At 37.7% G+C, this 25,823-nt stretch overlaps 1 protein-coding gene across 5 annotated transcripts in view; it reads right to left on the bottom strand.

Moving 5' to 3' along the window:
• The window catches only part of Sema6d (semaphorin 6D), a 595,175-nt gene that overhangs the window by 478,654 nt on the left and 90,698 nt on the right, over positions 1–25,823 (bottom strand). The window contains exon 1 of one of the 5 annotated variants that reach the window (XM_058584777.1): positions 3,558–3,767. The exons of the other annotated variants lie outside the window; for them this stretch is intronic. The gene's annotated coding sequence lies outside the window, so the exon portion shown is untranslated. Of the gene's footprint in view, positions 1–3,557; positions 3,768–25,823 lie in introns of those variants that run through there. 5 annotated transcript variants of the gene reach the window in all.

Here is a 25,823-nt window from a genome sequence, read left to right as displayed (position 1 = left end):
TCCCTGAAGAAGAACTAAGGGAACCTATGTGGTGGGAGATGGGACGTGGGCCTGAAGCATAAACATTACTGTAAGCCCAAACTCTCACACCGTCCTCCAGCTTGTAGAGTTGATCAAGTATCCCGCTGACATAATGGGACATTTTAACAATGGGGGTAGAGCAACACAATGACTCACACGTTTGGACATTTCATCCAGGGGACACAATTCAGTTCTCCAGTCACACCACTGGGAACTCACTCCACTGTTCATCTTAGTCCAGATCCAACAGTTGTTTCCCACAAGAAGACTCACACTGTAAGCTGTCCTAAATGCTTTTGGTATTTTTAACTTCGCCTTTATTGATGTTTAGAATAAAGGTATGTATGCCAAGTGAGAAAAGAAACAAAAACCAAAAAAAAAAAAAAAAAGTTTTTCTATATTAAGCTAAGCTTTGAAAGTCACAAGTAGGTTGCTGACAACCACACGTGAGGGCTCCAGGAAGCAAGAGGACAGCAGGCAGTGCTGGCTTCTTCCCAGTGTGAGCTCTGTCCCATGCTGGCTGGCTGCTGATCCCGTTCCCTGGGAGGTCCTTCTTATCATCTCATTCCCATCCCTCCTGATACTGCCTTACTCATGAACTGTTCACTTTTAAAGCAATTCCATCAGAGCATAAATCAGACCATGTTACTTCCACTTACACAATATTAAACTTTGTAAAATCCAAAATAAAATTTGAAATTCTTACAGCAGGCTGTGGGGACCAGCAAGCCCTAGCCCTTCTTTACATCTCAAGTCTCATTCAGGACTCTTCTGTTCCTGTTTCCAGCCCCTCCGATGGTTTACCTTCTGTTCTTGTGGTACACAGCCTCTTACCCACCTCCTTTATGCTGGCTTCCTCCCTGTGTGGAACTTTCTTCCCCTTGTCCTCTCCTCTGGCTCCTTGTACCCACCTTGAACATCACTTTCTTGGAGAGATTCCCCTGACCATCCACATAAAGGAGGCTTTAGCTAACACCCCCAGTAATTTTTGATCTTATCAGTGTTTATATCACCTTAGAACACTGATTACAATAAGTTCTTGTGTGTGACTTTATTTTTTAAATTTTTAGTAGGAACTGCAGTTGCTTATGGAGTGGAACCTAGAGATTGCTGCTCTATCCACAGCACCTGGCCCAATACTTCAAATAAAGTTGACATGCAGTAAGCATGGAATAAGTGAATGCTTCCTTTAAGACTTTCCAATTCTATGTGAACAGCATGGAATTTTATAATCCCTTTATGAATATGTTTTGTGGATAGGAGTGGGATCACACAGATTAGACTGGATGAGGGAAAAGTAATAACTTATATAGGAAGGTCAGAGAATTATTTATTAGAGCTACACCACCTCATGGCAATGGTTTAAAGAGTGTTTCTGGAATTGTGTTCAAGAAACAAAATAGGACATGAGATAATTGTAGATAAGAGGTCTGCATTATACATCAATTGAGAAATAACTGAAATGTCTGGTAACTTTAGGGCCAAAACATTTCAACACAAACATGTATTTTTAAATATGTTATTTATTGCTTTTCAAAAGACCTGACTTGGCATTCCACTATACATCACTCCTGGTGACCTATTCACCACACTGGCTTGTGACAGGAACTCGGGAGGAGTTCTGTGTGCCCTTGAACAAAGCCACATACCCCCTCTCTGATGATTCATTTTGAAAGTGGAAAGAAATTCTCAAAATGGGTTTGAGAACGATTTGGAGGGAGGAGGGTAGGGCTGCGTTATAATTGCAGCCATTTTATTTTCTTTTTACAGACAAAAAATGTAAAGATGATTTTTAGAATTCCATTTGCTTCTATCCTTTCCCACCCAGCCACGTGCCTCCCAATTCCCCTTACTGAACAGTGAGCTTTGAAGGGATGCAGGTGTTAAAGCATATTCATATGGAAAATGTTCTTCAAACACAGTCTTAAATTATTCTTGGTGACCAATTGTGTGGATATTTACAGCAAGTTTGCTTATCCATTAAAGGAAAAAGTATTTTTCGATTACGTCTCATATTTTGATAAAGCACTACATTATATTCCACCTTTTGAAAGGAATCCTCTGGTTAAAACACTGTCTGGTTCTTTACTTTTACACGGTTATAAAATATGTTCAGGCACATAAATTGTTTTTCAGTTAACATTCCCTTTTGTTTTATTTTCTGCATCACCTACATAATCTTCCATGAATAAGAAAATGTATAAATGCTGTCTGGTTCTCTGGACAGGATCAGTCACATACACAGCCACAGGTTTTGGTGACTTTGATTTTCAGTGTGCTAAAGTTGCATCTATTTTTCAAAATGTCATAAAGCAAAAACCTATTAGAAGGGGGAAATATGATGACAACTTCTGTTTCTAAAGGCAGCCAGACCTTAGAGAAGTCAGTCTAAGTGCTGCGACACACCATTCTCCTCTTCTCTGTCCAAAACCCGTCCTTAGATCATTCTTGCCTAAACCACTACTGAATTACAAGTTGTCCTACATATAAATAGTCAGGCAAGGGAGGTGGAACAAGAGGGAGAGGTACAGGAAAGGGACTGAATTTGAAAGGCAGATTTTTAATTAAACTAGAAACTTGATATATGACTTCCATCTCTAGCACATTAGCATTGACACTTGATTAAATCAGAATATTGCCATCTGGGACATTCAACAGATCTACCCAAGAGAAAGTACCACCAAATTCTGGGTCCTGGGGCCAGTAGAAGGGCAACAGGCCAGTCCCAGAGGCATATAAGCATCTACTTCTCCATCAGAGAATCTTCCATGGGTGGTACTAAAAATGGAACAGATTTGTGACAGGTGTCCAAAAGCCTGAGAAAAATCTCTTAGCTAAATTCAGGAGAAATAAGATCTTCTGGCATTTTAGTTTGGTCCCAACTAAATGGCTTTGACTGTGGGGCCAAGAATATGTCAAATGGATTTTTAACTTTAATTTTGATTAGATTTGTATTTTTAACTCTGTGCTTAATTCTTACATTGCACTTTTCTCATAATTGCGTGGCCCCTGACAGGCATTAAGAACTTGATTTTAATGCAAGTCCCAAGTCACTGCTTTAGAGATCTCCACCTCTGCCAAGGGAACTGGCCCTCTTCATGCAGCAGTGGTCATTTCTCTGCACAAGGTTTGCTTACCCTCCTGAAGAGCTACCCACGATTCCTTCAGGAGTCTAGCCCTATACAGGTAGGGAAATTGGGCCTTAAAAAGGACTAAACTGCTCCTGTCAACTCAGTGGCAATTCAGAAAGGGGAAAAAAAGAATAGAGGAAAGAGAACATTTTCATTCTTGAAACTATAGAATCACGGCTCATTGGTAAAATAAGATTTTCAAAAACAATTTCTTTGGAGGTGTGGCCCAGTGGTAGAGAGCTTGCCTAACATATAGGAGGCCTTGGATTTAATTCTCAGTCCAAAAATAAAATTTAAAAAAAAATTCTCATACACAAGCTCACTTGAAACTCTTAAACATGCACTAACATAAAAAAGCTCTAAAGAGCCACCTTTCCTACAAGATAAATAAATACATCTATTTACCTTCAGTTTACAGCTGACAGAACTGCAGCAGGGAATATAGACCTTCCGGCTAGTGAATGAGTGGACTTCAAAGCCAGGGCCCCTCTTTCCAGCCTGCTTTCTTCTAGCTTCTCTTGGCTTCTCCTACTCTCCTGGCAGCCTAGGGCTAAGCTAAGGCTGAAAGGGTCTTAATGATTCCTTTCAGAAGCAACAGAGACAAAGAAAATATTACACAAGAGCATTAAATGTTTCAGATTTTGTTCCACACTGGGCAGAGAATAAGAGACATAATCATTCTCAAATATTGAGATCTCTGCTTCTCATCTCTGTTTTTGTCAAGCGTTGGCAGTAGCTGAGGAGAAAAGGAAGAAAATGTAAGCAATATACACATTCCCTCTTATATGCAGCTTTTCAGCTAGAGGTAGGGAAAAGGAAGGTCTCTGCAAAGTACCCAAGGGGAATCCTGCAGGAAAAGACCCAGAAGCATTTCGGCAAGAGTGCCTTGGGTTTATTTTTATTTATTTATTTTCTTTGTGTGTGTGTGTGTGTGTGTGTGTGCGTGTGTATGTGTGTGTGCAAGTAAGAATCACTTTATTATTTATAAAAGATGTCCTTTTTCTACTGCAGGAGAAAGTAAAAAAAAAAATAGCAAAACACAAAGAAACTCTTTTTGTAACCTTTTCAATTTTATTTCTTGGATTTGAGAGAGATTTAAGAAGAACTAGTATTATCACAAATTAGGGGGTGGGAGGGAAATTCCCACAGTCTTTTTTCCCCCCTTCAGAACTATAAGGCTCTTAACTTCTCCAGTAGTACAGGGCTCTGAAAAGTACTTTCAGAACACAGTTCCGACATTTCTTTTCAGGCTGTTCCTAAGAATGTTGGAATGTGAACAAAAAAGAAAGAAAAAAGAAAGTTATTTCAACTGCAGTCTTTACTCTCTGTTTGGCCCGGAAGCACTGCTGACGTTGCAGAATAAATACCAGTGACACCACAAGCAACTAGGAAAAAATCTTTTTTAGGCTGACAAAATAAATGTTATGCAAGACTTAGTTGAATATATTTCTTCACATAGAAAAAGCTCAATAGTCACAGGGAAAAATCCAATGAATTGAACACACTGGGCAGTTAAGTTATAGAAAATGGGACACTCTGACTATCATTGTTTATAATAACAGTGTACATATGTTGCATTTAACCAGTTCGAAGTTTAGGGCTTAAGCAAACTAGTCAAGACACACAGGCTGATATCCTACTCCCTATTGTCATTGTAGACTAAACATCTATTGGTCATTAATAAAACATTAAGGTGAAATATAAATATACACATTGCTCCTCTCAAAGGTATCACAGCAAAGTCCCTAACACATAATAAAACTGCTTGGTGATTCTCTTACAGAAGCAGAGAGAGTGCTACCAGCTGTGCTAGTCTTGGACCCAAAAGCCCAACTGTTATTAACCCAGTTTAGGCCATTAAACCAACTCCTAGGAAAGAATTGGAACATAGACAAATCTAGCCCCAAACACAGAAAGGCACAATTGTAAAGGCAGATAGCCTAGTAAGGAGCTATCAGGATGGTTAGGGAATAAGAACAAGAAAATTTGGTCAAAATATGGAAGTAAGGAAACGGAGTGAAAAGCTCTATGGGTGCAGATTGCTCCCTCTGCTCAGAACTCAGTGTGTTTATTATTTACAAGAGATGTCCTTTTTCTACCTCAGTAGAAATTTTTTTAAAAAAAGCAAAACACAAAGAAACTCTTTTTTGTAACCTTTTCAATTTTATTTCTCAGATTTGAAAGAGATTTAAGAAGAACTAGTATTGTCACAAATTGGGGGGTGGGAGGGAGATTCCCACAGTCCCACATTCTACAGCAATGGCTGGAGATGGCTGGTTGCTTTGTTGGGAGAAGGACCAGGTGACCCATAAGGCATCCACTCTGCTTGTGTTATCAACCTGCTTGCATTCAGCTTTGATCCTGTGACCAGAAAAAATCAACCATCACACTCCCAAATTAGACATGTGCCCAAGAACTGAGTCATTCTATGACAAGATTGGATTCAGTAATCTCAGATAGAGATGCAAGAAAATCAATTTCCTGATAAAGGAAAAAAATATCTCATCAAGAGCACTCTTGGGAGACAGACTGTGTGGCCGGATGAACGAGTCTGAGTGCAAAGGAAACAGAGACTGCTGAGCAACACGAAATGAATAGCAAAAATATGAACTGATATATCCATTCTCTCAGGAAACCCAGTTTTAATGAGATGACTATCAAAACTATTGACAAATAATTTTTCCATCTAAGTCATTGCTCACGCTGTCTACAGGAGCAACACCCCGACTTAAACATGCCGGACATCATGGTGCTGCATTATACCCACTGTGGTGTGCTACTTAAATGGTAGAAGGCTGATATTGCTCCTTATGGGGTTTGTCTGTCTGTCTATGTGCCCCCTGCATGGATATATGAGATCTCCAACACCCTGCAGAGATGTATCAGACCAGCACACAGTTCAGATCTCAGGACTTGGCTCATCAAATTCACAGTTAACAAGCTTTCTTGAAGATTCTAAATGCAATCATTGTTTTAAAAACTCATCTGCTTAAAATAAAAAGGAAAGCATTGCCAGAAACTGCTTAAAGGAAAACAAAAAACTCATTTGAATTTTTTTAAACTTTGCCCATCAGCTGCCAAATAAACTTATTAAGTCTTTGTTTTATGAGGAATCATGAAACATGTCCAAAAGCAATTTTATATAGCCTGTAGGTATTAACCAAATAGATTGCTATTCACATTTACAGGTTTCTTTGTTTCTCAACCCCCACACCCCACTTTAAACCCCTCATAACAAAGGTACTGCATCTTTTTATACTCTTGTAGTTTCTGTCACAGTTCTCTGAACACAGTGGCCTTTCAATCTATGTTCAGTGTTTTAAGAAGTGAAACAATTCACATGTTCATTTTTCTCTTTTCTAAAAATGACATGAATGATTTATCCATTTTAATGTGTTGTTCCTATATAGGAGAAAAGAGATGTCCTGAGAAGCAAAGAGCAGAAATTATGCATGCTGTGTGCATATTCACAAGATTTCTTTTACAAACAAGTCAACAGGTGGAGCATGTTAACTTGATCTCACAGGAGACCAGGGACCAACACTTTGCTTACTGTTCCATGTTTCATTTTGATTTGAGAAAGAAAGAGGCAGAGACAGAGAGAAAGAACAGCTAGAGACAAGTCTAGCTTGAATAGACATAAACACAGTGAGAGGCCCACCGGAGTGCTGAGATACTATAAAATACAATAAAAATGACTCTAATAGTATAAATGTGTGAGTACAGAAAGAAAGTGTAGATATACAACTCACCAGTTACAGAGTGCAGAGGGAAAACCAGTAGCATAGACAGCGCGGAGTAGAGAAATACTATGGAAAAAGTAGTTATCAGTTGAAAAGGAAGTGGTCCTTATTCCATAAATTTTTCATAGAGAGAAAATTGAGACAAATACTTCAAATCAAGGCATCTGGTTTGGAGGACAGGAAAGGAAAAGGTAAACAACAAGAGCTTACTAAAGGCTTCAATCACAGATTTTCAGTCCTATCCTAGATGCTTATCTGTGAGTGAGACAGAGTCGTCAGCATGCATTTTCAGGTCCCCATTTTACTGGGATGGTTTTAGGGATACTGTGAGTGAGAGAAGTAGAGAAATCAGTGAGACCACAGATGACAGACTTGCAACCTTGTTCATCAGCTTGGTTTTCTTGTCTGCAACAAACGAACACAAGATAATACATGATCTGAATCTTATATTAAAAAAAAAAAGAACAACAAAAAAAAAACCAAACAAACAACAACAAAGAAAAAAGAACAAAGAAGGGTCTTTCTGTCCTGGCAGCACTCAGGAACTCCAACAGGACAATTCAAAGTATCCCGGTCTTTCAGCTTCCACCATAGATTTTTTTCCCCCACATATTAATATACCAACCACTAAGTATCCAAGTTGGGTATGTAGAATATTAGGCAGTGATCCTTACTTCCAAGGCTCTGCTCATAGACCTGAAGCACAGTGAGACACCTAGAATAGCCTGGGTGTACATCACTGAATCTTCCCATTTGCCCAAACAGAGAGATTTGTTGTAAGACATGGCATCACATAAGTAGTTTATATAAGTAGCTCTTTTCACAAATTTTCAAAGGATCCTGAATAATACATCTCTGTTCATCTGGCCATAATTCCCTGAAAATAAATCACCCAATGGAACAAAAGTTTCATTTAGTCTGTTTTTGGTTTTCTGGTTGCACATATTTGCTGTACGTGTTGAATAGATAAGGACTAATAGAAAGTACTATTTTAAAAGCTATGGCAATTTTTTTCTGCCTTAGCCTTATGTCCCAGCTACTGCTCAGAACTGTGATATGATGCAAGCAAGGCTGAAAAATATTCACTCTTTGAATTTGTATCTATATAATTGAAGTGATACTATGCTACATAATTTATTAATATTAACTAATTATAAATCATTTCCAGTGAGATAAATGTTTTAGCTTCATTTAAAGTTCACACATTAAAATGTTTCGATTATTATTAGATAATTAAAAGATTTACATTTACAGTTCAATCATGTTATTCTTCTAGTTATACAGAACTGAACAATTCTCAATCTCCCAGCTTCTCAATCTCTCTCTTCCTTTTTATTCCAGTTAAATTCCCATGGAACTTGTGAAAGTAATTGCCCTTTGGGAATGTGGGTCTAGAAGTTAAACAAAACATTCTCGTTTTACTTTCAGGAAGAATAATGTTGTATTGTTTTCAAATCTAGGTTGGTACTTGACATGCCAAAGGTGACATAATGACCCCAGCAGTCTTTGGAATTGTAGCTCTTGTTAAAATCTTTACAGCATTTCTTGAGATTTTTGCTTTGTATAGGCCTTTACTAGAGATGTGAATGTAGCCTTGTATTTCTTAGATGAAAAATTCCTCTGTCAAATAGGCAGTATGTTGCAAAAGTATTGCAGAAGCTCTAAAGAGAAAGACATTTCTCCCTCGAGGTCACCTGGTGGTTTTCCTTGGCTTTTGGAATACTGAATTATCCATCCCTTTACACCCAGCCAATGTATCTAAGAGAAGTCACCTTTCCCAGTGACATCATTCATCCTCCCAGGATGAAATTCCAGTGGTGTGGTCCCCCTTTTAAGCATGAGCTGGACACCATCAACACTCCCAGTACTGACCAGGGGAGGAGGGCACCTAGAACACACGGGGCTGGGGCAAGTGTGCTCACATTCTCCTTCCTCTGTTATCTTTGGTATCTGCCTAGAATGCTCTGAGTTTTACCCCTGAGGTTCTTTTTCCCATCTACAATATTAGTATGTCCTGTAAGATCCATGCCACCACCTTGTGATTCTGAAGTTTCTGAAGGACTGAACACACTCTGTTGTTTAATCCACTTCTATAAAAACAACAGTCATTGCCGAGGAACCAAATTCCGTTTCACAACCACTCTTGCTTTCCCCGAGGACTCGTTTTTCCTTTCACTCAAAATCTAATCCCCTCGGCTCTTTGTTGCCACACTGTTTCAGAAGAAAAATTAGATTATGCTAAGAATACAAATACTGAAAAACAAATGTTCTGAACTGAATTTATCTCACCATTTAATGTTCATTTTGGGATGATCTGTTAGTGCTCTAAAATAAATCCTCTCTGACATTTGATTCTCATTTAATCTTCACCTTGGTTGGAGCTTCTGGGCCTCCATCTCTTTCCACCCTCCCTTCCTCCAAGTCTGGGTTGCCTGGCAACCTCAAACAGCTGGTTACCCAAACAGGAAAAGCAAATGGGATTACCTCTGGAGGAAACTAATTGAAGGAAGCATTAGTATGCCCCCAATCAGAGTTCTTTCAATACTAGCTGATTAGTTGCACTCTAGTGTCCTGAGAGTGTGGACTGGGCTGTGTACAGTACAGGTGGAAGTACTGTCACAGACATGAGACTGGACATTCACAGCATCTACCACTACCACCAACAGCTGTAGCTCCCTGCTTGCAAAAGGGCACAGAACCACATTGAAAATCATCTGCCCACTACTGTCCTCCTCCATGAGATCATGCACTCATTCACTTACTCGTTTACTTATCCACTCATTGTTTGTCAAAAGAAAAAAGGCCATTGTAGAAATCTATGGATTCAGGGGTAAACCAGATGATGGCTTCTATATTAGCTCCATGACTTTCAAGTTCTGTGATGCTGAATTGAGTTTCTTAAATTTTAAAAAGCTTAATTTCAACATTGGCAAAATCAGATTATCAATCCCTACCTTCATGTGATGTTCTAAACTTTAAGTAGGCAGAACCTTTAAAACAGCAACTGCAGAGATTACCAAGGGTAGATCTTCTGTAATTCACTTGCCTCTCTACCATGTACAGGAAAAACTGGAGCTGCCTTAGCTAGTTTGGGACTTATGACTATATTTCAAGCAAGAAGACTATCAGGCAAGAATAGAATTTTAGCAGTAGTAACTGAGAGGAATAGACAGATGTGAGACTTATCTTTAAGAAGAGATTAGCTGAACAGAGTGAATGATAAATCAATGGAAGCTATCAAAGTTTCTTCTGATGTTTTGAGTCTGGGTGACCTTGAGAATGGGGTTGTCACCAAAGAATTAGCAACCAAGGAAGGAAAGTGAGTTTGCAGATATAGAACAATTTAGGTTTAATCCAGGGTTAGTGCTGACCCTTGTGTATAATGATGAAGGCCATCACCTCAACTTCTACATTGCCTTGTTTCTACTCTTAGACCCAGCTAAATAGAGCAATGGCAAGAAAAGGGCCAGATGAAGTCAAACAGGTAGAGCAAGCTGGGTTTTAAGTACAAAGGCCACTCATATCTGATAGAATTCTGTTGTCAAAAACTTAGCATTGGTCTTTAAAACTATCTTCCCAGATTCTTCACCTTCAGATAATCTATGCATTTGTAAGTATGGGGTAGGTTATGCTCTACTAACAATTACCCACCACATACCATTGCCTTAGCCTAAGAAGGACTTATTTCTTACCCTCACTAAATGTGTAGTGTGTTTGGAGAGCTCTGTTCTTCACAGCCACTCTGGGATCCAACTGATGGAGACTCCTACATCTCTTAACGGGACCAACAAAACACTTTTCTTTTATTCCTCCCACAGCAGGGGAGAAAGATAATTGTGCTTTCATTGCTTAAATCCTTAATGCTTTATCAGAGCCTCTCTGAGAAGAGAAGGAACCATGAAGGATAGACAGTCCAAACCAGAGTTCTAAGGTTCAGACATGTTCTCTTAGGGGCTTGCATTTTGTTTGAAGCTTAGGGCCATCATATGGAATGGAATCATTCAGCTGGTGAATAAATGTAGCTTTGTTATTCTTTGTTTATTATCACTCATAAATTGTCATCCAATGTACTAAAAATGTTAGTAAAAATTAAAGAAGTTGTTAAAAGGAAGTGAATAACTTGAAGTTGGAAGATAGGATAGAAATGAGCCTGGAGAAAAAAATAGGAACATGTGTAAAGATTTTCTTATTTATAAATCTCGGGATACTTGAAGGACGCCTAAATATGCATTAAGGCAATACAGGAACGGCCACCTAGCAATTTCAATCCTCAGGATAAGTAGTGCTCTTTGCATTTCTTTCTTCTCTTTATTTATCCTTCAAAATTGCCCTTCTTCAGTTCATCCACTTTTTATCTGAATAATAATTACATCAAAATGCAGTAGAAAGAGGGGATGTAGATAACTTACAGCAGAGATTTCTGGTGGTCTGCAAAACTTCAAGACGTGTCTTTGTGATTTGATGCCCTGCTACCTCCTGATTCTTTTTATTTCTTTTCAAATGCCTGTATTCTACCAACTGTTTTCTTATAAGACACAGAGAGAGAGCAAGAAAAAAAAGTATGAACTCCTCTCCCATAAAGTAAGACACAAGATTTGTTACCTGTTTTCTTTTCCTTCCACCAAAGACAGAGGCCATCTTTGTAATCTGTCCTTGCTGGAGATTATATATATCTTCTACTCTGAGTTATTCAGGTTTAAGAAAAAGGACATGGGGGGTGAGGAACGAAAATAGGAATGTTTAAACTATACAGAATAAATCAATAATTCAGTGATATTAACCTTTCAACTACCTGCAAAGCATGCTTTGTAGCTCAAATGGTGAGCCAGCCTTGTGAGAGAAATGGTGTTTATCATTTATTTAATACACATGGCTGCAGCCTAAAGAAGAAAAGTTTAAAAGTAATGTCAACAGGCAAAGGATCACACTAGGAGTCATCGAGCTCACCTTGCAGTTCTCCCTGAGGCAGAGCTGATGTGAATTCATTCAGGGCCACTCTATTATTCATGCGAGGAGCTGTCTATCACAAATGCAATATGAAAAGGAGGTGCGCCCCATGTGAGGCATGAAATATCATCTCTAATAACTGGCAGTTTAATTTCAAGATTTCAGCACTGCTCATTTAAAAGTACCTGAAGCAAAGTTCTAAAGCACAGAATGATAAAGGAAATCATTGTTGTTACACTTTAAGAAATCTTGTCCCATTTCTGCTAGAAAATACAAGAAATTGGGTTAAAAAGAAGATATGGAAAATAATGTAAAAACTGACAATAGAATTTCATGGCAGACACTGCCTCAGAACTTTTCATAACTCTGTAGCACATTCACTAGGATAGATGAGTCTTTGTAATTGGAAAACAGTCTTATTCTTTTCTAATTCTAGGGCAGCTGAGAAGAGAATTCAGAAAATTTACATCAGAATCTCAAAGTTACAGCAGGACCCAGATCTTGAAGCACAATCACTTTTGTCTGCTGATTGACTCATCATATTGTTCTTTTACACATCCAGAAAGGACCTTGGGAATCACCCATTGAAATAAACTTATGAGAACACTTAAGAAACTGGAACCCCGAGGCAGACATAAGACCAAAACTGTAGACTCAGTGTAACCCAATTCTCTTTCTACTATACCCCATGACTTTTTCATGTTACCTTTGGAAATATTATGTTAATGGTACCAGTGTTTAAATTTCACTATGTAAACCACAGAATCAAGAATATCTTCTGGTTGATATTCAAACCCCTTCACATCTTTGTCGTGAACATGACACATGCTATGCTTGTCAGTTTCCTCTCCTTTTGGTGTTAGTGAGGATCACTGTGGGAAACCCCTTAACTTGATGTGTTGTGGAGATGCATGGTCATCTTGGTGGAAATACCTAGGCTTATGGGATTTGTAGGGTCTTGACTCTACAGAGAATCCAAATGAGAGCAACTGGCAGATTTTGTGATCGGAAAAGGAAGCAAAAGCCCATTCAACAAAATAAGGTACTTAAATATAGGAGGGCAAATAGACACAAGGGTTATGGACCCAGAACTTCCTGTACCAGGGAGACAAGTGCAAGAACAGTAGCAGATGTAATGAGGACCCTGTCTGGGGCAACAGCCTGGAGCAGATGTTGTCTGTGAATGGTTTGTATGTGCCAGCTGTGGCAGGGTGAGGAGGTGGGCTGACTATGATTAAATACAGGGTTGAGAGAGGCTCACACATATGGGAAGTGTTAAGCTGGTTTAATTGCTATATTTCTGGTCTAGCCCCAAATTCTCTCCAGCTGGGCACTTCTCCTCGCATTGTGGGAAAGTAGAAGCAACAATAGGAGGCTCAGCCCACCCACTATTGATGAGGCTTGGCTCCCTTCCTGGGGTCAAACAGACCCAAGTGCTCCTCTGGCCACTTCCAGTAGAATGTGAAAGTCATCAAAGTAAGGGATTTGTATGCAAAGAAAATGAGAGTTTGAAAAGAATAGAGTCAGGAACTCAGTGACAGAAGACAGATGTTAGTTGTAAGTAAACACCAAAGCCTCTAAAAGAAAGTCAAAGAACAATGAATCTGTTCACAATACCAACCAGTGGGCTCTTACTGTGGTGTGCGGTGGTGGCATATCCTGCATGGTGTTTAAATTTAGTGACTCAGGACAGGGCATAGGCTTGAGTGAAAATGCACACACACACACACACAAATGCACCTACATATACGGACACACCCACACGTGCACACTGTCTTCCTTTGATGAATATGCACAGGGTATCTACCACACTGCCACACTCTAGGTCCTGCCAGTTTGGGGTTTACAGGACTTAGGAATTTAAGATAAAGGGAGATGAGGATGGGATAGAATATGGGTCTCAAATGAGAGAAAGGAAACCACTGTGAAGTTTTTTCCCTGCAGTTTCTCCTCTGAAAAATCAGAGAAATTGTTGCTTTATAGTCTAAAAATTCTGGATCCTGTTATACTCAGTATCAGGGAATTCTAATAAATCAGCACAGAGGGTAGGAGAATAAGGATTTGAGAGGAGTGAAGGCTGACTGGAGAGAGGGAGGAGAGCAGTCAGAGGAATAGCAAGAGTAGAAGGGTGGGAGAGACCAGATTAAAATGTGTAGTTTGCTGCTAAAGAATGCTCATAAGAATCCACCCAGAAATGGGAAAAGACATGGTTTGAATCTCAGCCTGATTTAAGAAACAATGGCATAGGAAAGACATATGCAAGAGCTCAGCACATCATATACCTTTAAAGTTTCCAGGAAAGCATCTAGCAGAGTGCCCTGCCCCTAAAAGACTCTCAAGTATGTTGACACATTTCTTTTCCCTATAATATCCTTGAGTGACAATGAAATAAGCTAAGACTACCCTGTTCATAAAACATTTAAAAATACTAAGAAACTGAACATATGCATACTCTATAACCATTCCACTCTGAGGTATATATCCAACAGAAATTTATTCATTCACTTATCAAAATACATTTACTGGAGTGTCTGCAGCAGGAGTACTCATAATATTCAAGACCTGAAAATTATCAAAATGTTCATCAGTGGTTGAGTGGATAAGTAAATTATAATAAAAAGAAATTGGATACTGTGATTTGTTTTTCTCACGGTAACCTGCACCTGGGGACACTGCACAAGGGTCTGGAGAAAGCTGCCAGTCACAACATGGCTCAACACAGAGATGCATCTCTGAACATGACACTCAACGCCACCCCAGCCCCACCCGACCTGACACCCCATAGCAGAAAGCATCCGCCTCCATCTTGGGACATCTTTGTCACCATCTTTAGTTGGGGCAACTCCCAGTTTGGAATACCTTCTGGGGCTTAGAAGCAATATCAAGGTACTGAAAGTCTCCAACTCCCCACTTTTCTGGGCAGCTGCTAACCCAGCACAGTGCTGTAGCTTGCAAAACCTGGTCCTGAACTGCCCAATACAAAACAGCCCTCTGCAATAGGTATGCAGTCCCCAGAGCACAGCCCACAAGACCTCCTGAGAAAGAGGTTCCTGATTGGGAAGTAGAAAGGGATGGGGTGAGTGAAGTATACTTTAAAGACTAAATTAGAGACCAGGAATTGTGAGGTCTACAGGTAATATAAGGAGATAAGACCAGGTGCCCACTTCACAGGAGCAGGCCTCAAAGGAGGTACTTGGGGAGCAGTCTCCCATTATGGACCACCAAGCTATACCCCACCCCAAGACTAACCCTCCCACCCTAATAACCTTCACCATCCTGAGGGTGGAGATACCAGAAAACAACAGACAGTCCCACCTATTTGATGAGAAGGGAAGCTGGAAAGATACTGATCTCCAACAAAAATAATCCTTGTATCTTCCTTTGAGATATTTTTTTCCTCTTTATTCTCTCTGTCTTCTCCTGCCCTCATATCACCACATTTGTGAAAACAAGTATTTTCATGAATTAGGCTACTAAAGACTGGGATGTCTGAATAGTATGTTACAGTTGTGTTGTGTATTATTTTATCACCTATTTTTACATTTTAAATTTTTCTTAATATTTATGATTGATTGTTTTTTGTACTTTCTCTATTATCTTCCCACTTACTTGTCTCCCCCAAATCACTTTCTCTCTCTTCTCCTGCTACTAACCAACTTCTTTATATTCCTCTTTCACACTTCCTAAGATCTAATAACTCTATATCCTCACCTCCTACTACCTCAACATTTCATCCTATACCTCACCCTGGTTCTTTGTCCACCATCAGAAATTGTGAACCCTTTTTCAAACCTACTGTTTATACTGTAGATAATAATTGAACTCACCATTTTTATATATTGTGTCAAAACATACATGTCTTAATAGCAGCTCTTTGGTTTAAGACTGTATATTGTTTATATTGGGATCTATTAATATTGTTCTCCCCCTTAAAAGAGAGGTATTGGAACCCTGCAGGGACACATAAGTCTATAGGGTAAAAACTGTAATGCCTCAGATCTGCAGATCTAGAAGAAAATACACATGAACAACATGAAAAAACAAGGGAAGAAAGTGCCCCCAACAAATCAAATACTACATTATTAGAATCCATGGCCAGCACAGAAGAAGAAATGACAGAGAAGAAGTTCAGGATGTACAAAATTAAAATGTTCTGTGAATTAATGGATGATATAAGAAAGCAAATACAGACAGCAAAACATCATTTTGATAAAGAGCTACATAAGCAAATGCAGGAAGCAAAAAATTTCTTCAATAAGAAGATAGAGGATCTGAAAAAAAACAAAACAAATAGAAATCCTTGATATAAAAGAAACAATAAACCAAATTAAAAACCCAATAGAAAGCACCATCAATAGATTAGATCACTTGGAAGACAGAACCTCAGACAACGAAGACAAAATATATAATCCTGAGAAGAAAGCTGACCACACAGTGAAGATGATAAGAAACCATGAGCAGAACATTAAAGAATTATGGGATAGCATAAAAAGACCAAATTTAAGAATTATTGGAATAGAGGAAGGCATAGAGTTATAAACCAAAGGAATGAACCATATTTTCAATGAAATAATAACAGGAAAATTTCAAAACATTAAACATAAATTGGAAAACCAAATACAAGAGGCTTATAGGACATCAAATGTACAAAATCACAACAGATCCACACCAAGGCACATAATAATGAAAATGCCTAGTATACATAATAAGGAGAGAAATTTAAAATCCACAAGAGAAAGGAACCAGATTACATATAGGGGAAACCAATAAGATATATGCAGATTTTTTAACCCAGACCCTGAAAGCTGGAAAATCCTGGAACAACACATACCAAGCTCTGAAAAAAAAGGGTGCCAACCAATTATCTTCCAGCCAGCAAAATTAAGCTTTACATTTCATTTTGAAATAAAAACCTTCCATGATAAACAAAAGTTTAAAGAATTTACAATTAGAAAGCCTGCACTGGAGAACATCCTTGGCAAAATATTCCATGAGGAGGAAATGAAAAACAACAATGAAAATCAGCAAAGGGAGGTATTACACTAAATAAAATACCAATCAAAGGGGAAACCACATTAAGTGAAAAACCAAAAATAAACAAAAATTACTGGGAAAACAAATCATGTCTCAATAATAACCCTGAATGTTAATGGCCTAAACTCACCAATCAAAATTGGCAGATTGGATTTTTTAAAAAGACCCAACAATATGTTGCCTTTAAAAGACTCATCTCATAGGAAAAGACATCCACAGACTGAAGGTGAAAGGTTTGGAAAAAAACTACCATTCACATGGAATACAGAAGCAAGCAGGGGTTCCATCTTCATATCAAAAAAAAAAAAATAGATCTCAAGACAAAGTTTATGAAAAGTGATAAAGAAGGACATTTTATACTGCTTAAGGGAACCATACATCAGTAAGACATAACAATTATAATATATATGCCCCCAAAACAATGGAGCATCTATGTTCATCAAACAAACTCGTCTCAAGTTCAAGAGTCAAACAGACCACAATTCTGGATAACTTAAGCACACTTCTTTCACTACTGGATAGATCTTCCAACAAAAGCTGAACAAAGAAACTATAGAACTCAATAATTCAATCAATAACTTAGACTTAACAGACATATATAAAATATTTCATCAATTGATGAGTGAATACATTTTCTTCTCAGCATCACATGAATCCTTCTCTAAAATAGACAATATATTATTCCACAAAGCAACTCTTAGCAAATACAAAAAAGTGGAGATACTATCCTGCATTCTGTCAGATCATAATGGAATAAAATTAGAAATCAATGATAAAATAAAAATAAAAGCTACTCCAACACCTAAAGTCTAAATAATATGCTATTGAATGAACAATGGACTACAGAAGACATTAAAGAAGAGATTAAAAAAATTATTAGAGGTAAATGAGAACACTGATACAACATATCAAAATCTCTGGAGCACTAAGAAGACAGTAGTAAGAGGAAAGTTCATTGCATGGAGTTCATTCTTTAAAAGAAGAAAAAGTCAACAAATAAATGATCTAACATTGCATCTCAAAGTCCTAGAAAACAATGAATAAATCAACACCAAAAGCAGTAGGAGACAGGAAATAGTCAAAATCAGAGCTAAAATCTATGAAATTGAAACAAAAGAAAATATTGAAAAAATGACAAAAGAACAAGATGGTTCTTGGAAAAAATAAATAAGATTGATAAACCTTTAGCCATGCTAATGAAAAGAAGGAGAGAGAAAACTAAAATTACTAAAATCTCTGATGCAAAAGGAAAAATCAACACAGACACTACAGAAATACAGAAGATAATTAGAAATTATTTTAAGAATTTGTACTCTAATAAAATAGAAAATATCAAAGCCATTTAAAAATTTCTGGAGCCATATGATTTGCTCAGACTGAATCAGGATGATATGCATAAGTTAAACAGAACAATTTCAAGCAATGAAATAGAAGACACCATCAGAAACCTATCAGCCAAGAAAAGCCCAGGACCAGATGGATTCACAGCTGAGTTCTACAAGACCTTTAAGGAAGAACTAATACCAATACTCTAAAATTTATTTCAGGAAACAGAAAAAGAGGCAGTATTTCCCAACTCATTCTATGAGGCCAATATCACCCTGATTCCAAAACCAGGCAAAGACACATCAAAGAAAGAAAACTTCTGACCAATATCTCTAATGAACATGGATGGAAATTTCTCAATAAAATTCTGGCAAATTGAATAGAAAAACATATCAAAAAGATAGGCAATCAAGATCAAATGGGGTTTATCCCAGAGATGCAAGGTTGGTTTAACATACAGAAATCAATAAATGTAATTCATCATATCAGTAGGCTTAAAGATAAGAATCATAATATCATCTCAATAGATGCAGAAAAAGCATTCAACAAAATATAGCAACCCTTCATGTTCAAAACACTAGAAAAATTAGGGGTAACAGGAACATATCTCAACATTGTAAAAGCTATCTATGCTAAGCCCCAGGCCAACATCATTCTAAATGAAGAAAAATTGAAAGCATTCCCTCTAAAAACTGGAACAAGACAGGAATGCTGTCTTTCACCACTTCTGTTTAACATAGTTCTTGAAATTCTAGCTAGAGCAATTAGATAGATGAAATAAATTAAAGGGGTACAGATAGGAAAAGAACTCAAACTATCACTATTTTCCAATTACACAATTCTATACCTAAAGGATCAAAAAAATTCCACCAGAAAACTTCTAGAACTAATGAATGATTTCAGCAAAGTATCAGGAAATAAAATCAACACTCATAAATCAAAGGCATTTCTATATATCAGTGACAAATCCTCTGAAAGAAAAAGACTACCCCACCCCCATTTACAATAGCCTCAGAGAGAGAGAGAGAGAGAGAGAGAGAGAGAGAGAGAGAGAGAGAGAGAGAGAGAGAGAGAAGAAAATAAAATACTTGGTAATCAACTTTTAAAAAAGAGGTGAAAGACCTATACAATGAAAACTACAGAACACTAAAGAAAGAAATTTAAAAAGACCTTAGAAGATGAAAAGATCTTGGATAAGCAGAATTAATATCATCAAAATGACCATAGTACCAAAAGCACTATACAGAGTTAATGCAATTCCAATCAAAATCCCAATGACATTCCTCATAGAAATATAAAAAGCAATCATGAAATTCATTTGGAAAAATAAGAGATCCAGAATAGCCAAAGAAATCCTTAGTAAGAAGAGTGAAGCAGGTGGCATCACTATACCAGAGCTTAAACTATACTACAGATCAACAGTAACAAAAATGGCATGGTATTGGCACCAAAATATACTTGTAGACCAATGATACAGAGTAGAGGACACAGAGAAAAACCTGCATAATTATAGTTATCTTATATTAGACAAAGGAGCCAATAGCCCCTTCAACAAATGGTGCTGGGAAAACTGGAAATCCATATGCAGCAAAATGAAGTTAAGCCCCTATCTTTCACCAAGCACAAAACTCAACTCAAAGTGAATCAAGAACCTAGGAATGAAACCAGAGATCCTGCACCTAATAGAAGAAAAAGTAGGCCCAAATCTTCATCATGTTGGATTAGGCCCTGAATTCCTTAACAAGACTCCTAAAGTGCAAAAAATTAAATCAAGAATCAAAAAATGGGATGGATACTGCCTAAAAAGCTTATTCTCAGCAAAAGAAACAATCAGTTAGGTGAATAGAGAGCCTAGAGAATGGGAGCAAATTTTTACCACAAGCATATCAGAGCACTAATCTCTAGTATATATAAAGAATTCAACAATCTTAACACCAAATTAAAAAAACTAATAACCTAATCCATAAATGGGCCAAGGAACTGAGCAGACACTTCTCAGAAAATTATATAATCAATTAACAAATATATGAAAAAATGTTCAACATCTCTAGCAATTTCATCTCACTCCAGTCAGGATGGCAGCTATTAAGAATACAACAACAATAAGTGTTGGCGAGGATGTGGGGAAAGAGGCACACTCATACAATGCTGGTGGGACTGCAAATTGGTGCAGCCAATATGGAAAGCAGTATGGAGAATCCTTAGAAAACCTGGAATTGAACCACCATTTGACCCAGGTATCCCTCTCCTTCGTTTATACCCAAAGGACTTAAAATAGCATAGTACAGGGACATAGCCACATCAATGTTTATAGCAGCACAATTCACATTAGCTAAATTGTGGAATCAACCTAGATGCCCTTCAGTAGAAGAATGGATAAAAAAAACCTGTGGTATATATACACAATGGAATATTACTCAGCACTGAAAGAGAATAAAATCATGGCATTTGCAGGTAAATAGACGGAGTTGGGAATATAATGCTAAATGAAGTACAATCCCAAAAAACCAAAGGCTGAATGTTTTGTCTGATATGTGGATGCTGATCCATAACGGGGGTTGGGGGGAGCATGGGTGGAATGGAGGAACTTTAGATAGGGCAAAGGGGAGGAAGGAGAAGGGATGGAGTATGGGAGTAGGAAAGATGGTAGAATGAAATGGACATCATTACCCTACGTACATATAGGAAGACACGAATGGTGTGACTCTACTTTGTGTACAAACAGAGACATGAAAAATTGTGCTCTATATATGTACTATGAATTGAAATCCATTGTGCTGTTGTATATAACAAATTAGAATAAATAAATACATTTTAAAAAGAACATACAGAATCATGCATATTCACGCATGAATTTTGTGGGCTTAGACACTAAAATGCTACCCACAGTATTATCATATAATTTACAGTAGTAAAGACAGAATAACTAACTCTGTGGCAGGCAGTACTGTGTTAACATGGAAAAAGGGAAAGGAGAAAGTAGCTAAATCATGGTTAAGTTTAGCCTTAACTCAAGTTTAGCTAAACTCAACCATGATTTGGTCACTTACTAGTTCTATAATTGGGGCAAATCTGTATGTGCTTTAATTTCACTGTAAAATTGGGATCAACAATACCAATATTATAGGGTACCACAAAAATTTAAAGAGAGAACAAATGGTAAGTACTATCAGGGACCATTAATAAGGCTAGTTTTATTCTTCTCACATTCTCAAGCAGCAGCGTACATCTGGCTTGTCTTGGTGATGTGAAAACCACACTTTCAAGGTTGGCCCTGCTCTTGGTTACAGAAAATGCAGGCAACTGTGAAGCCAAATATGATACCCTGTCTTTGCACACACAATCTATTAATGAGTTCTTCTCACTGATGACCCCTGCCATAGCATCCGAGGTGGGATGTCACTGATTCTGTTAATATTTCCTTTGCCTCTTTTGCTTACAGTCAGTCAATTGAAACCCCCCCCCCCAAACCCCATGTAACGTTCTTCATTTTCATTCATTTTCTGCAAACCACATCCTCCTCCTCCTCAATAAACCTAAATTGCATCCTGAGCCTATTTGTGAACCTGCTCTCTGCTAGAAAGCTGGGGAGGCAGAGGCAAAAGAAATGAGGCAGACAGTGAAAGTAACTTCTACTCTCCAATACTTCCCTTGTTCCTTCAAAGCTTTACATAAAACTTGTGAAATCATCATAGCAGTCTCATTTTCTAATTTCTCATCTGTTTTCTTTTCACACATTTCAATTCTTCCTTCCTATTTCTCTGATTCCTTTTCAACTTTTCTTAGCTTTATGTTTCTATTTCTCTATCAATTCAGATTTGTTATTATATATTCATTGAGCTCATACACAGAACTGTGCCCTGGAGGAGCATCCTGAGAAATTAAATACATTGTATTCAATTTATTTTGAAATTAATATTACATCCAGTGAACCCAAAATTTCATTTCTTTATATACTGGTTAATGAACCTACATTTTGGCAGACATGAAAGCTTCTTTCAGAGCTTTTCCCTCCTTTTCCTTTAAAGGCTTTTTAAAACATAGTTTTACAGTCAAGTTTCACTAGGGGGTTGAGGATGGAAGTTTGATACTACAAACCTTCCCTTTTCTCTCAAATCTCAAGCCTCCCTTCTTTTGCTGACCATCTTAAACAAGCAGGCGGATGTTTTTCCTCTTTTATTTTTTAATTGCTTATGTTGATGTGCAAGACAACATTTTCAATGAGATTCAAACGGAGTTGCCCACACAGCAATAAAGGGGGCTTTGTGGGCTGCTCAGCATGTGCAGTGTTCCTCTGAAGCCTTCAGGTCCTCACCCCCAGCTCTACAAAGGGGTCAGCACATTTCAGCTGCTCTCCCTCCCATACCAAAGAGATTCTCTGACTGTGAGAAAAACAGCAGGTAGAATGAATAGCCACTGACAGAAGTTCCCCCTTCCCCCTACTATGCATATCACTTCTTTTCCTCTGACAGTCAATTATTACATTTTAAATAACAGTTGTGCTTTATGAGGATTTAATGAAATGCTGCCATGATATGGTAAACCAGAGCTGACTGAAAGAGCTAATTCACTTAATTTTTTTTTTTTTTTTTTGCTATTCAATTAGCTTTCTCTGTTAATACATCCTGATAGCAACTGTGATTAGAAAAAAAAATAACATCGTTAATTTACACCTGAGTGACATATAAAAGGTTGTTAAGTGCTTTGGACGTATAACAGACCATTTTTTTTTTTTTAATGTAGGGAGTAACATTTTCTGGCTAAGGTTAACATTCTGGCTACTGTCCATAGAAAATGAAGGAATATGCATTACCTATGTTGATTTAGCTTCATTCTCAAGACTAACTGTTCATTGCAGTAAGGATTTCTACCTTCTTTATAGCTATTAGCACTTTCAAAGGTTTTTATTCAATAGGATAGCACAGACTACTCACAGACTATTGATTTTTTTAATCCTTTCTTGGGTTCTCTTAACATAAGTTATAAGTACCTAAAACCAGATCATTTTTATTAACATTAATGTTGTTGGGTAAGACTGCAGATGTTGCTTGGATAACAGACTTAGGCATACACTATGAGTGTGATTTCTGCAGAGGATTCATACTTCAAGAGGGTTAGCTCATTCCTAAAGCATTAAAATTAGAAATGAAGGGTGAAACTAACAGCACATATTACCATAAAATTCCCTAGAGACCCACAGAAAATGGTGCAGCCACCAACTAGTGAACAAGAAAATGGAATAAACAAGAATAAGCTTACAGGACTCCCAGCATTGTGGGTGAGTATGTTAGCTTTCTACTACTGTAACAAATGCCAGAGGTAAATCAACTTTTACAGAGAAAAAGTTTATTTGGGCTTATGGTTTAAGAGGTATGTAATAGGGACTACTACATTTGTGAAAAGCACTGACTCCTCACTTGGGTCTGCAGATGTCCAATAGGTAACTAAAAGCAGGATAAAAGCTGGGCATCTCTTCCTTGGTTTTGTACCTGTCTCCTTTCTACCTTAAACTATGGGTCAGAATGCTTCATTTAAGGAGTGTTCATCTGAAGTTGTTAATCCTCCCGCTTCAAGCCTAAAGAAAATAATAACTGAGGTATTTTCAAGATTTGCAGGAACATCATTATCAACAGATTGCCAATGCCAGCCTTGAAAACATTCTGTTCCAGATCCCCAGAGCAGCATTTAGAAGTCTCCAGTCATTGTCCTGACCTGAAGGAACTAACTCCATCTTGTCTCTCTGACTGCTGCTATTCTGTCTAACCTGACATTCTTTATGAAAGGTTTTAGCAAAGAAAATTTAAGGTCTACATGGCAAATCATCACTCTGGCTGTATATAGGCCAAATATAATGTGATATATCTTCCTTTGTAACCAAAAATAGTTTTTCTTTGAGATTCCTTTTTTTTTTTTTAATAAAAACAAGGTGACTCTGGACAGAAGTGTAAGTCTTTCAGTGTAAAACTATGAATCATGTATAGCCTATTCTTCTGGCTTATGTTCAATGTCCTTGATTCCTGAAACTGCAGGTAACTGATGGGTATGAAAACTCTGTCTTGTCTCATAGAGAATTTAATGGACTCACAATTCAAACATGCAAAAAAAAAAAAAAAAACATGCTTTGGTGCTTTGTTGTAAATTAACTTGGATTCTATTGCTGGCACAGATGAAAAATCTTTGCCAAATTTTAAATTCTTCTAGTTTTCTCCAATAAGTGACTACAATTCTCAAAACTAACTTTTCAATTTTTTTCTCCTTCTGCATAATTTGGCATTGAGGAGACATTAAATATAACCCAGATCCTTAACTGGGTTCTAGATTGCTTCACAGCTGGTTAATTTATTGAGGCTCTAAAGAGGCTCTGCAAGCTGAAGCTTTGCAATTTGACACTAACCTCAACAAGATTCACCACCGTCTGTGAATCTGTGATCATGCATGAGCCCAGATCCTCCATGGAAAGAAGATCCAGTGAAATTTTGGGGTCATACATGCCCCTTTATGGTTTGGAATCTGGAATGTCCCTCAAAATTCATGTGTTGAAGGCAATATGTCAACAACTAAAGTTGAAGCACTTAGAAAATGATTGGATCATGAGATTTCTAATTTCATCACTGAATTAATCCATTTGATTTACTAATCATTTGAATCAACTAATAGGTAGAAGCCAAAGGCAGGTGGAGCATGTGTGAAGGAAGTAGGTCACTGGGTTGTGCTCTTAGTGACTCTATCTTGTCATTGGTTTCTCCATCTCTGCTTCCAGACTGCCATTAGCTGAGCAGATTTCCTCTACCACACCTTTCCACCATGATGTTTCTGCCTTGGAGCCAGGCATCTATGGATTGAAACCTCTGAAACTATGAGCCAAAATAAATCATTCCTCTTCTAAATTGTTCTTGTCAGGTATTTTGGTTACACTGATATATGACTGACACCATCACCAAGAGCATGGACATCCCAACTCAAGAGTGTTGAGAAATACTATGAGAGGTGCGTAGCTGAAAAATTTTCCTCTTCCAGCCCCCCAAAATCCACTGGAGTAAGAGTCTTCAGGGTCTCACTCCAGGTTCTTTATTTGAATAGCATGTTTTACATTAATATTCTCTCTTTTTCATGTCAGGAATCTGTCTTGTTAAATGCCTGATCTCTAGAGCTCTTAAAAAAAATGGGTTAACCCATTAGATGGAACAACAGTAACAAGCTGCTTTGAGACACCATTTCTTAGACACTCTTTGACCCATTCAGAGTCTTTATCATCTCTGAGTTGTACAGGAACAAATAACATCATTCTTAAACAAAGAAAGGAAAACTGAAGATATTGAATTATATCTGGGTCTATGCTCTGAAAACACAGAGAAGCTTTTTAAATGTCTCCACAACTTTGTTTACCAGGAAATAGCTAACTGCTAAAGACTCCCTTGACCATCCCTATCCTTTCTCATGACTCCTTAAGACTCCCATGTTTATCTACCTCTGCACAGCCCCAGGCCTACTTCCTTTTGCAGTCCCTTGAATAAAATAATCTAAGTACATTTTGTCTCTCAATACAGGAGTTGAGTTATAAAGGTATATAGATGTGTCAAAAATCTTGAGATGATACAATTCAAGTTTTGTAATTCACGAA

This window comes from Marmota monax, unplaced genomic scaffold (assembly GCF_021218885.2).
Source record: "Marmota monax isolate L192 unplaced genomic scaffold, Marmota_monax_Labrador192_F-V1.1 WCK01_AAM20220418_F8-fsc00001, whole genome shotgun sequence".
NCBI classification, from domain to species: Eukaryota; Metazoa; Chordata; class Mammalia; order Rodentia; family Sciuridae; genus Marmota; species Marmota monax.
This window is presented reverse-complemented; position numbering and strand designations above follow the sequence as displayed.